Raw genomic sequence first — 11,789 nt, 5'->3', positions numbered from 1 at the left:
TCTCATGATGTCTAAATCCTTTGCACCCCTTAGAGAACCTTCAGCTTGGGCAAGATGTGGAAGGGAGACAGGAAGTGGTGGCTAAAGTCACTTGCAATTTGTTGAGAGTTCTTGTAAAGTGTTTCTTTCGTCTGTAGACATGGTGCAATGATACTGAATTTGAAGTCAGAAAGGGTAGAGGTCTGGAGGAAATGTTCAGGGAACAGACACTTTGCAAAGAGCTCTGAAAATAAGTAACTTAAGGAAAAATGTGAATTATCTCAAGATTCCTAAGTTCTGATGAACATTATATTTTACCATAACCATAGCCATATTATTACTGCATGAAACTATTTCTGCCTTATACCTAGATATGCTATATAAACATATATTGACTAACTGAGAATGGACTTGGGAAACATCCTTAAAAGCAAGAACAGAAAAGTGGTTCATAACACACACCATAAGAAAATGTTGAAAGAATCCATGTTGCTGTTTAGAAGTTCAAGATTGTAAAATCAGCCACACTAATGAATTTTAAGCATATTTTTTTCTCTGAGAAGGTCAAGGGCTATGGCTGGAACTTTGCTGATAGCCAAGCAAAGATACATAAGCAATGGGGAGAAGACTGCACATTTACCCCTGATGGAGGAGGGAAAAGGATACCAGAATGTTCTTATGAGCCAAGAGGAAGCCAAAGACCTGACCTTGGGGTTGTTGGAAAAGACCTGTCTTTGAAAGTTTCTTGCCAAAGGAAAGGGACCATCAGCGAAAAGAGACTGGAAGATACCACTGGGTACAGAGACTAAAGATGGGATGAAGAGCACCTGCTCAGAGACAAAAATTGCCCAAGGACCCAGAAGAGGTAACTTTGAGGATTCCACAAAGTACTATTGAAGAGAAAGAATCATCACTGGGAAAGTTTCCCATCAAGAAGATGCAAACATCATCCTATTCTTGGATTGGATGGTCTTTGGTAAGGATGGTCTCTCCTGCCCCTTTTATCTCCTCCCAGCTTCTACCTCTAGTAACTCTGCAGGCGTCACAGGCCACCTGGATGCATGGGAGAAGCTGACTAGAAAAACCTTAATTCCCCTTTGAAATGTAGCAAAACATATCCACAGTTTCCAGGGATTAGGGCATTTTGGTGGGAGTAGCGGATGTTATTCTGCTTACCACATTTGCTAAAATGAGATTGTTCTTTGGAGCTGAAAAAGACCAAAGGGCTTTTTACTATTTAAAAATGAGTAAGCCGGGGATCCCTGGGTGGCTCAGCGGCTTGGCGCCTGCCTTTGGCCCAGGGCGCGATCCTGGAGTCCGGGGATTGAGTCCCGCATCCGGCTCCCGGCATGGAGCCTGCTTCTCCCTCTGCCTGTGTCTCTGCCTCTCTCTCTTTCTCTCTGTGTGTGTGTGTCTATCATAAATAAATAAATTAATTAAAAAAAATAAAAATGCATAAGCCAATCTACAGTGAAATCACACCTCACACACATTTGGATGGCTACTATGGAAAACACAGAAAATAACAAGGGTTAGCAAGGGTGTAGAGACATCATAGCCCTTGGGCACTGTTGGTGGTTGTTAAATGGTGCAAACACAACAGAAAACAGAGGGAAATGTCCTCAAAAGATTAAAAAGTGGAACCACTGGATTGATCTGGAAGTTTCACTGGATCCCACGTTTTTGAAAGCAGGATCTAGAAATGTTTGCACAGCCATGGTCATGGCACTATTCACAATAGCCAAGAAGCGGGAGCAATCCAAATGGCCGTCGATGGATGAGTGGGTAAATAAAATGTCATCCATCCATGCATTGGAATATCATTCAGCCTTCAAAGGGAGGGAAATCCTGTCACACACTATAATATGAATGAACCTTGAGGACATTGTACTAAGCGAAATAAGTCAGTCACAAAAAGACAAATGCTGTTTGATTCTACTTATGTGACGTATCTAAAGTAGCCAAATTCATAGAAAAACGGAGTAAAGTGGTGATTCGTGGGGGAGCTGGGGCTGGGAAGAGGGGGAACATGGGAGTTGTTGTTTAATGGGTATAAAGTTTGAAATGAACTTTTTTTCTTCAGATGAAAAAGTTCTGGAGATCTGTTTTTATAGCAGTGTGCATATACTTGATGTTACCAAACTGGACACTTAAAAATGGTTCAGATGGTAAATTTAATGTTATGTGGGTTTTACCTATGATGAAAAAAAAGACTGATAGACAAAAGTATGAGATGTAAGACCTCACTCAAGTTTTCGTGTAAGGGGTGGGGGGGTGCAAAGGTTTGATCCACAGATGTGGTATGAATGCGCCTGGGGAAAAAGAATTCAGTTGTTTCCTGCTCTGGTTCTATCCTGTCCTGCTACTGCAATGTGATAGTTACCGGTTCCCTCTAAACAAGGCCAGTGTTCATTATTAAGGATTTGTTAAAGCAAATTTTAAAGGAAATTTCATCTCTAACTGTGACATATACACATTATTTAAGACTAAGTATGTGTGTATGTGTGTGTGTGTGTGTGTGTGTGTGTATGGAGAGAAATTTATATTTCTCTCTATACACATGTACGATTATAGGACCATTCTGGGGTAATCGAGTCTGGTATATTTGAACGAGTTAAGTTCACCTTGAGCCTAGCAGTTTGATTATACCTATAGTTTATGTTGCATTAACGTTTTTTATAATTCAGAAATATTGCTCAATCATTTGTACTATTGACTGGGTGTTTTTATCTCAAAATTCCTCTGTTGAAACCTAACCCCCAATATGTGGCATTTGGAGGTGGGGCCTTGGCAGGTGCTTAGGTCATGAGGGTGAAGGCCTCGTGAATGGGATTAATGCCCTTATAAAAGAGACCCCAGGGAGCTCCTTTGCCACTTCTGCTGTGTGAAGGCACAGCAAAAAGACTATGACCTAGAAAAGACCTCACCCAATCATGCTGGCACCCTGATTTCAGAGGTCCAGCCTCCAGATCTGTGAGCAGTAACTTTCTGTTGTTAAGAAGCCTCCCAGCCTGTGCTATCTTGTTCCAGCAGCCCGAACAGAGTAAGACACTTAGCTTCAAAAGTCACACAGCACAAACTCTGCAACATTGCCTGTGTTACCACTGAGTCACCTAGTCTAGTCCCTTGCAAGGGAAGGGGAATTAGACTCCACCGTTTGGAGGTGACTGTCAACGAGTTTGTAGACATATTTAAAAAGCACCATGGGGATCCCTGGGTGGAGCAGCGGTTTGGCACCTGCCTTTGGCCCAGGGCGCGATCCTGGAGACCCGGGATCGAATCCCACGTCGGGCTCCCGGTGCATGGAGCCTGCTTCTCCCTCTGCCTCTCTCTCTATATCTCTCTGTGACTATCATAAATAAATAAAAATAAAAAATAAATAAATAAATAAATAAAAAGCACCATGTCACGTGATTGGTTTTGCCAACAAAAAGCAAAACATGTCACTTGTGGAGGAAAACCCTTCAGAGCTGGGGCGTGATCGCCCACATTCTTGTCCCTTGCCAATATGGAGGGGACATGTGTTTATATGGAGGAGCAAAGCTGAGCCATTGCATGGGGGACAGCTGCCCTAGAAGGTAGCCCTGGCCTTCCAGGGACCTAGTATGAGTGATAAATAAACCTGTGTTGTTTTTGAGCCACTGAGATTTTAGAGTTGTTACCTCATCATAATGCAGCCTATTCTGACTAATATTCTCCAGCATCCAAATTTTAAAAATGGATTATTTCAGGACAATCCTGCTGATTATAGTGGGTGATTAAAAAAGATAGGTTTGCATTACCAACGCTCCCAACAATACAGAACAGGGGTTGGCAAACTATGGCTGCCAACCAAATCTGGCCCACTGTCTGCTATTGCATAGCTTGTATATAAGAATGGTTTTTGTATTTTTCAAGTTGGGAAAAAAACAAAAGGAGAAGAATATATCATAACATGATAAGGTTAGATGGCATTCAAATTCCTGTGTCCATGAAGACTTTTTGGACCACACCCATACCCATTGATTTAAGTACCTCCGATGGCTGCTTCTTGTCATAGCAGCGTCACATAGGTGCATGACCCCCAAAAGCCCAAATTATTTACTATATGGCCCTTTGCAGGAAACGTTTGCTAACCTGGGCCTAGAAAGACAGTCTGGCAAAACACAGAATTTGATGACTTTGATTTAAAACATGGTTCCAGAAAAACTGGACTGAAGAGATTTAAGAAACACCTTCACCAACTAATTTTCTTTGCCATCTATATATTTTTGGTTCACAGGCAATATCGAGTAAAAAAAAAAATATATCCAAGTTTCAAAGCTTCTAGAATAAGTACACAGTGCAATTCCTAAGAAGCGAGAAATAATTGTGACATAGTTTAATTTGCAACTCCCCCCTCTCCTCCCCGCCCCTTACAATCTGTGTATCTTAGACTCAATGCAATGTGGTAGTGGAAAAGATAAAAAAGTGAAAGAAAGAAAAAAAGTGAAAGAATTCTCTGGAAGTCTTTGAAGGGCTCATTATGATAGCAGGCTGACTCAGCAGCTCTTTGTTGCATTTACTCCACCGCTGGCAGTGGGCCGAAGACACATGATACAGCGGGTTGGGACTTCTTACCGTTGCTTCAGTGTCTCCGTAGAGCATCAGGATTGAGTGTAGGGCGTTTTCTGAATTTCCCTGAGCTGTGTGCCAGATCTGGACCCATAACCTGCAGCAGGAAGGCCCTAGGGCAGGTGCTGTTCCAGCTTCGTGAGAAGTGCTCATCTCCACACTGAGGGTAACAGCTGCCAGAGGTCTGCGATGAGTGTTCACTTGTTTTCTGTGGTCTCTGCTGTCAGCACTTCTGAGGATGGCAGCCGACGTGCCCTTACTTTAGATAATTCAACTGTTGGCTTTCTGGTAAAATACATGGAAACTGAAGATCTAAGATGGGATAGGCTGTGCTCTTTTTTTTTTTTTTTTTTTTAATCCTCACCCACTCTGGAGATGAACAAGAGGAAAGAAAGCAGGCAATTCATTCTAAATCATTATCCTGAGTTGTAGGGATCATAAAGACACTAGAGCCTTCTTCTGGGTATTGTGCTTTTAAATGGGTCTTCCACTATAGAGGTCTTGGCAGAAAAAGTCTAGAAAATATCTGTTGCTGTCAAAAGTGTAAGTAATGAGAATGATCAAATTTGGGGGACCATGTGGACCAAGTGGGATCAAAATGCAGGAGGCGGTGTATCTGACTTTGGGTGGAGATAGGGGTCAGGCTGCTTGACAGCATAGTTCTTTTGAAGTCAGGTTTATTGAGGCATAATTTACATACAATAAAATTCATCGCTTTTATTTTTTATTTATTTATTTTTAAATGGATATTTAGTCTTTTTTTTTTTTTTTTTTTTTTTTTTACTTACTCATGAGAGATACAGAGCAAGAGAGAGAGAGAGGCAGAGACACAGGCAGAGGAAGAAGCAGGCTCCATGCAGGAAGCCCCACATGGGACTCGATCCCAGGTCTCCAGGATCACGCCCTGGGCTGCAGGTGGGGCTAAACCGCTGCACCACCCGGGCTGCCCCAAATTCATCCCTTTTAGATGTAGATCCAATGAGACTTGAGGAATGTAGAGAGCCACTTGATACCAGTGCAATCAAAACAGAGAACGGTTTCTGCACCCTAGGAAATTCCTCCCAGCCCACACGCCCAGTCCAGGGCAGCTATCAATTTGTGTTTTGTTCCTCTCATTTTTCCTTCTCTAGGTGGTCATGCAACTGGCATCATATATATGAAATTGTACCATTATCAGCTATTATGGACTGGATTGTGCTTTTGTTCAAATACGTATATTGAAATCCTAGCCCGGAGTACCTTAGAATATGACCATACTTGGAGATAGGGCCTCTAATGAGATAATTAAGGTTAAATGAGGTCATATGAGGGGGCCCTAACCCAAAATGACTGGGGCCTTTATAAGAAGACACAACAGAAATCTCTCTCCACACACACAGGAAAGACCATATAAAGACACACCTCAAAGGTGGCTGCCAGCAGGCCAGAAGAAGAGCTCTCCCCAGAAACTAACCCTGCTGACACCTTGATTTTAGACTTCCAGCCTCTAGAACTGTGTGAAAATAAATTTCTGTTGTCAAGACCACCCAGGCTGTGATATCTGGTTACAGCCACCCTGGAAGTCTAATGCACCAGCCTTTGGAGTCTATTCTTCATTTAGTAGAATGCTCTTGGGATTCATCCATGTTGTTGTGTGTGTCGATATTTGTTATTCTTTATCGTCGAGGAGTGTCCCATTACATGAATGTACCACAATGACTATGAATATCCATGTGTTTATGTGGACGTGTTTTCATTTCAATACCTATGAGGGAATTGCTGGATCAAATGGTAAGTGTATGTTGAGTTTTATAAAAACTACCAAACTGTTTTCCAATGCAGCCGTACCCTTTTGCGTTCCCATCAGTCATGGGTGTAGTTTCTAGTGGTTCCGCATCCTTGCCTACTCTTGGTATTGTCAGTCTTTTAAATTGTAGCCATGCCGGCAGATGTGTGATGCTATCTCACCAGGGCTTTAATTTACCTTTTCCTGATGGCCAGTGATGTTGGGCATCTTTTCTTGTGCTTAATTTGCCATTTATCTACCTTCTTGGATAAAGCATCTATTCAAATTTTCTGCCCTCCCCACTTAAAAAAAACCTGGGTGTTTTGTCTTTTTAATTACTGAGTTGTAAGATTTCTTTGTGTATTCTGGATTCAAGTCCTTCATCAGATCCGTGTTTTGTAAAAATTTTCTTCAGGTCTTGGCTTGTTTGTTGTTGTAATTTTCCTAAAAGTGTCTTTCAAAGAACAGAAGGTTTTCATTGTGATGTTCAATTCATACATTTTTTTCTTTTATGGTTTGTGTTTTTTTTTTTATTAAGATTTTATGTATTTATTTGAGAGAAAGAGAGAGAGCATGAGAAGGGGAGGGGTAGAGGAGAGGGAGAGCGGACATCATGGTGAGCAAGGAGCCCGACATGGGGCTCTACCCCCAGGACCCTAAGATCATGACCTGAGCTAAAGGCAAATGCTTAACCAACCGAGCCACCCAGGTACCCTTGATTCATGTTTTTTATGTCCTACCTGAAATCTTTGTCTAACTCCAAGATCTCTATTAGTTTTCTATTACTGCTGTAACAAATTATTATGAATTAAGTGGCATAAGACAACATGAATTTCTTATCTCACAGTTCTCTAGATCAGAAGTGTGGTTTCCTTATCTGGTTTCTCTGTTCTGGGTTTCACAAGGCCAAATCCAAGGTGGTGGCTGGCTGGGCTCTTGCTGAGAGGCTCAGGAAAAATCCATTTCCTTGGAAAAATCCAAGTTCATTGAAGTTGTTGGTAAAATCCAGTTCCTTGAGGTTGTAAGACCAGGGTCCCCATTTCCTGGCTGGTGTCAGCTAGGGCTGCTCTTAGGTACTAGGGGGCCCCCTCTCTGATACACATGAGTGCCTAACTCTGAGACCCAGTGAAAGCACGTGGAATCCTTCTCATAGTTAGCATCTCTAATTTTCCCTTCTGCTTCAGCTGGAGAAACTTTTCTGCTTCTAAGGGATCTTGTGATTAGATTAGGCTCACTTGGATACTCTCCCTATTTTAAAGTCTGTAACCTTAATTACATCTGCAAAGTCCCTCTGCCATATAACTTAACATATGGCAGATTCTAGGTTTAGGGAATGGACATCTTTGGGAAGTCATCCTGCTGACCACAGATTCAAATATCTTTTCCCATATTTCTTCTGGAAGCTTTACCGTGCTACCTGTTACAGTTTGGTCTGTGATCCATTTTAAGTTAATTTTTTAATTTTTTTTCATTTTTAATTTTTAAAGTTAATTTTTGTATGTGTTATGAGATTATGAGGTTGGGTTCCTTTTTTTTTCCTTTTTATTTATTTTTTTGCATGTGGCTATCCAATTGTTCTAAAAACCATTTGCTGTACGAGTTAGGGTTTTTATTTCTATCGTGATGAAAAATTATGATTTTTATAGTTTCAGAAGAAACAGAACCATGATTCATGTTAACTGATTTCATGAACAGTCCTATAATATTTCTGGCATTTACAAAAAATATTTTTCTCTGGAAATTTTTAGGAGTGGAGGCATATGGAACCCCATTCCCCTTCTCACCTTCTACACAGACTCAGCATTCCAGATGGCCATGGAATCCATGGCTTAGTGGGCTTAGGGGCGCTCTACAATTCTGAACTGAAGGAAGCCATAAAAAGACTCCTAATTTCCTCTTCTTGCTTCTTGAGGCTGAGGTACGCATTTCCTTGGGAGCAGCTAAGAAGACATATGGAGGAGTGGCTACAATCCCTGACCAGACTGTAAAGGTCAGAAATTGGGAGATTGGGCAGAGTGAGTCAATTCCAGGCTGCCCACAATGCAGGGGTAGGGGATTTGGAGGTGGGGCCCAGATAGGACTGGGATGTGACTGGTACACAGGCAAGGAATAAGCTAAAAGGTGGAATGTCACATGGATCACAGCACATGCCACTTAAAATGGGAATTTGCCCATCTCGAGGCCACGTCCCCCACTTGTCTCTCTCTCAGTGGTATTGGTGCCTGAAGAGATCCATTAAAAGCCTGGGACCTACTGTAAAGTATCCAGCTTGGCACATAGACCGGTCTCGTCTTTGAAATCAAAGCACAGGCACAGCTCAGTAGATTCGGTGAAGAGTTTTGAAACCTTAATCCATTTAAGTGGGATTAATCCAAGTAAAAGTGGGAGTTGCAGCGGCTAAGCTTACTGAGTTTAAAGTCTCTTGTTCTATCTTCAGAATCTGTGGGCAAAACAGCCTGAGACAACGGTCTGGAAACTGGGGTCAGAACTGAAGGTGGCATCAGTGGCTGGGGACCTGAGGTGGCCTGAGATTTTTGTCTGTGGCAGAAAGAACTGGCAAGTCTCTCAGTGATGACGTGTTTTGTGAGGTACCTGGCTGGGCCTGCCCATCTGTCACCCTCTGGGAAACTTTTTTGCAGGGAAAGTCTTGGGGCAAAACCAGTTTGCCACTAACGAACGAGGAGGGGGGTCAGGGAGGCAGGATGCTGCTCAGGGAAGCTCTGGAACCCACAGGCCAGCTGGCTCAGGCTAACTGGGAGGATAGAGGCACTTCTAAGCCTGACAGGGGTATAGTGGCCAACAAAGTAGACAAAAAAATTTGTCCTCCAGGAGCTTACATCATAGTGGCAAGGGACAGACATGGAACATAATAAACAAATCACAGCATGTGTTGGAACATGATCAATGGGGCACCGCAGGGAAATAAAGGAAGCAGGTCAGGGGAAGTGAGAGGGCCAGGTGCGGGCGGGGGTGCAGGGGTAGGGGCAAGTCAGGGTAAACTTCCCCAAGAAGGAGAGATTTGAGCAAAAAGCCTTCAGGATGAGAAAGTGAACCACAGGCATTTCTAGGGGGAAGAAGTTTCCAGGCACAGGGAACTACTGCTGGTAAGGCCTGGAGCTGGGGTCCCTGGTGCTCCGGGAACAGTGATGGGGAGGAGTGAGGTGCAGAGGACCCAGCAAAGGGGAGAGGGATGGAGGAGGATCCACCAGGCGGGACCCTGGGCTTTCACCTCGAGGGTGCAGTCAGTAGGATCCGACGGTTCTGACAGGCATAGTCGGGCTGCGGTGCAGGGAATGGGTCTGGGATGGGATTGGGGGGCCGTTGGGATGAGGTAGGAGTGGGGACACTGGGGAAGCTACTGCAGAACCCGGGTGATGGTGCTTTTCCAGCCGAGGTGAGGACGCGCAGCCCATTCTACATCTCTGCCGCCCGAAAGGCAGAGCCAGCAGCTCGTGGGCCAGCCCTTGGGAAGGCTGTGGCCTCTTGGCGGGAATGTCACTGGGCCTGGACCGTGGGCTAGATCAGGAATTCCCCCCACCAGGTTGCTGGGGGAAGGGGTGGCGTGGGGCCGGGGGGCCGGGAAGATACCTCCCTGTGAGTATCTTCGAGAAAAGCATTCAGAGAGTGGTTTCCCACGATGACAGGTGCATCCAGGAAAACGAAGACCAAGAGGTCTCAGGAGGTCCAGCCTCGCAGCTTCCCTGCCTCCTCGTCGTCTACCTCTGCAGGCACGGAGCCTGGGGCTGGGGCTGGGGCTGGGGGCACGTTCCCTTGGGGATCCCCCCACCTGACCCTAGTCACGTGCTGGGTTCTGGCCCCCCGGATGGGGCCGGGCCTCTGTGCGGTGCCCAGGCCGAAGCGCGAGGGCCTCAGCTCCATGGATCACCGACGGGAGGGTGAACAACACCCTGGACACATGGGTCAAGGGCCAGGGGCACCCACTAGGGTCAGGCCATGGCAATGAGTTCGCTTTATCGAGTGGTCACTGTGTGTGTGCCCGGCACTCGGATCAAATGACACCTCTTCCCCACTAAGGAGTCACAGTGGCTAACTTGGGGTCCGGCGCCTTCCGTGATCTGCTAGGCCAGGGGAGTTTTATGGACTCCGGGGTGAGGCCAGGTGCTCTTTGGGCAGAAACAGAGCCCAGCCCGGGCCTAGGGGTTCTCAAGAAATGCCATCCGGGAAATAACCACGTGAAATAGTTAAATGGCCAGAGGGCAGGTGGCTGGGCCGTGCTGGCTAACTAGGCCTCGGACGCTTTCCTGGGGGTCAGGAGGGGGCGTCGGAAGGACAGCACCATTTCAGGGTAAGTGTGTTTTAATTTTAGGTAGTTTGGGACAGAGGCTGGGGCCTCGAGGAGACGCCCGTGACCCCCGTACCTATTCTCTGCCCCTCCTGCCTTGGGTGTGGCGGTCCTTCTGGTCACCCCCACTGCCCTGCACCCCCTGAGAAGCCTGGACCGTGGGAACTTGATCCCTCCAGCACTGAGGGGGAAGGGGGGGCCAGACTCGGGGCACGGCCCCAGCCCCCTGCCCGCTTCCCGTCTCCACCTCCTCTCGACGGTGGGTGACCGTGACCGCAGCGCCTCTTTCAAGATGAGGCTGCTTCAGAGCCTTCTTGGGGCCTCTGCTCTTCCGCTCTGGGCCCCTCCTGCCTTCACTTCCTGCTTTTCCCCGCAGCCATTGCAACGAAGCATTTCTTTTTCTTTCTCTCTCTCTCTCTCTTTTTTTTTTTAAGATTTTATTTCTTTATTCATGAGAGACACACAGAGAGAGGCAGAGACCCAGGCAGAGGGAGAAGCAGGCTCCCTGCAGGGACTCGAGCCCAGGACCCCGGGATCATGACCTGAGCTAGATGCTCAACCCCTGAGCCCCCCCTGGCGGCCCACAATGCAGCGTTTCTACCCAGGATTATTCTGGATTCCTTGTTCTTCACAACTGCCCACAGCCCAGACACAACAGGGCTGTGCGACAGCCACCTCAGGGTGATTTCACATTCAAATATGATGCCAGACCAGTGTCCAAGCAAAGCTTCAAAACGAATGTAGGCATCTCAGGCCTCTCAAGATTGACCCCCCAGCAAAGCACCTAAAAGCTGGTCTCCACTGGCCCTTCTCTCCCAGGCCCTGGGGACAGCTGCGAAGTGACAACCTGGTTCCCCTCACCTGCTTGCCCCGCCCCTCGACCCCCTCCCGCCCCCGGGGGGGTTGGGGGGGAGCCCTCTGCTGCTTTTCCTCCCAGCTCTCCCCACCCTCCACTCCCAACTGCTTTCTCCTCCTGGTTTCATTTTTCCTTCTGGAAACAAACACCTTCTTTCCTTTCTTATTCTTGTTTCTGAAAGCTGGTTCTATTTGAATAGATGTTTAAATAAACTAGAGCACATTAAACACCCCGAACAAAAACAACCAGGAAGTCAAGCAAACCACAAATGTGCGCTGTCTCACCCGCAGGCC

Source organism: Vulpes vulpes, chromosome 9, assembly GCF_048418805.1.
Source record: "Vulpes vulpes isolate BD-2025 chromosome 9, VulVul3, whole genome shotgun sequence".
Lineage (NCBI taxonomy): Eukaryota > Metazoa > Chordata > Mammalia > Carnivora > Canidae > Vulpes > Vulpes vulpes.
Note: the sequence above shows the minus strand (reverse complement) of the source record.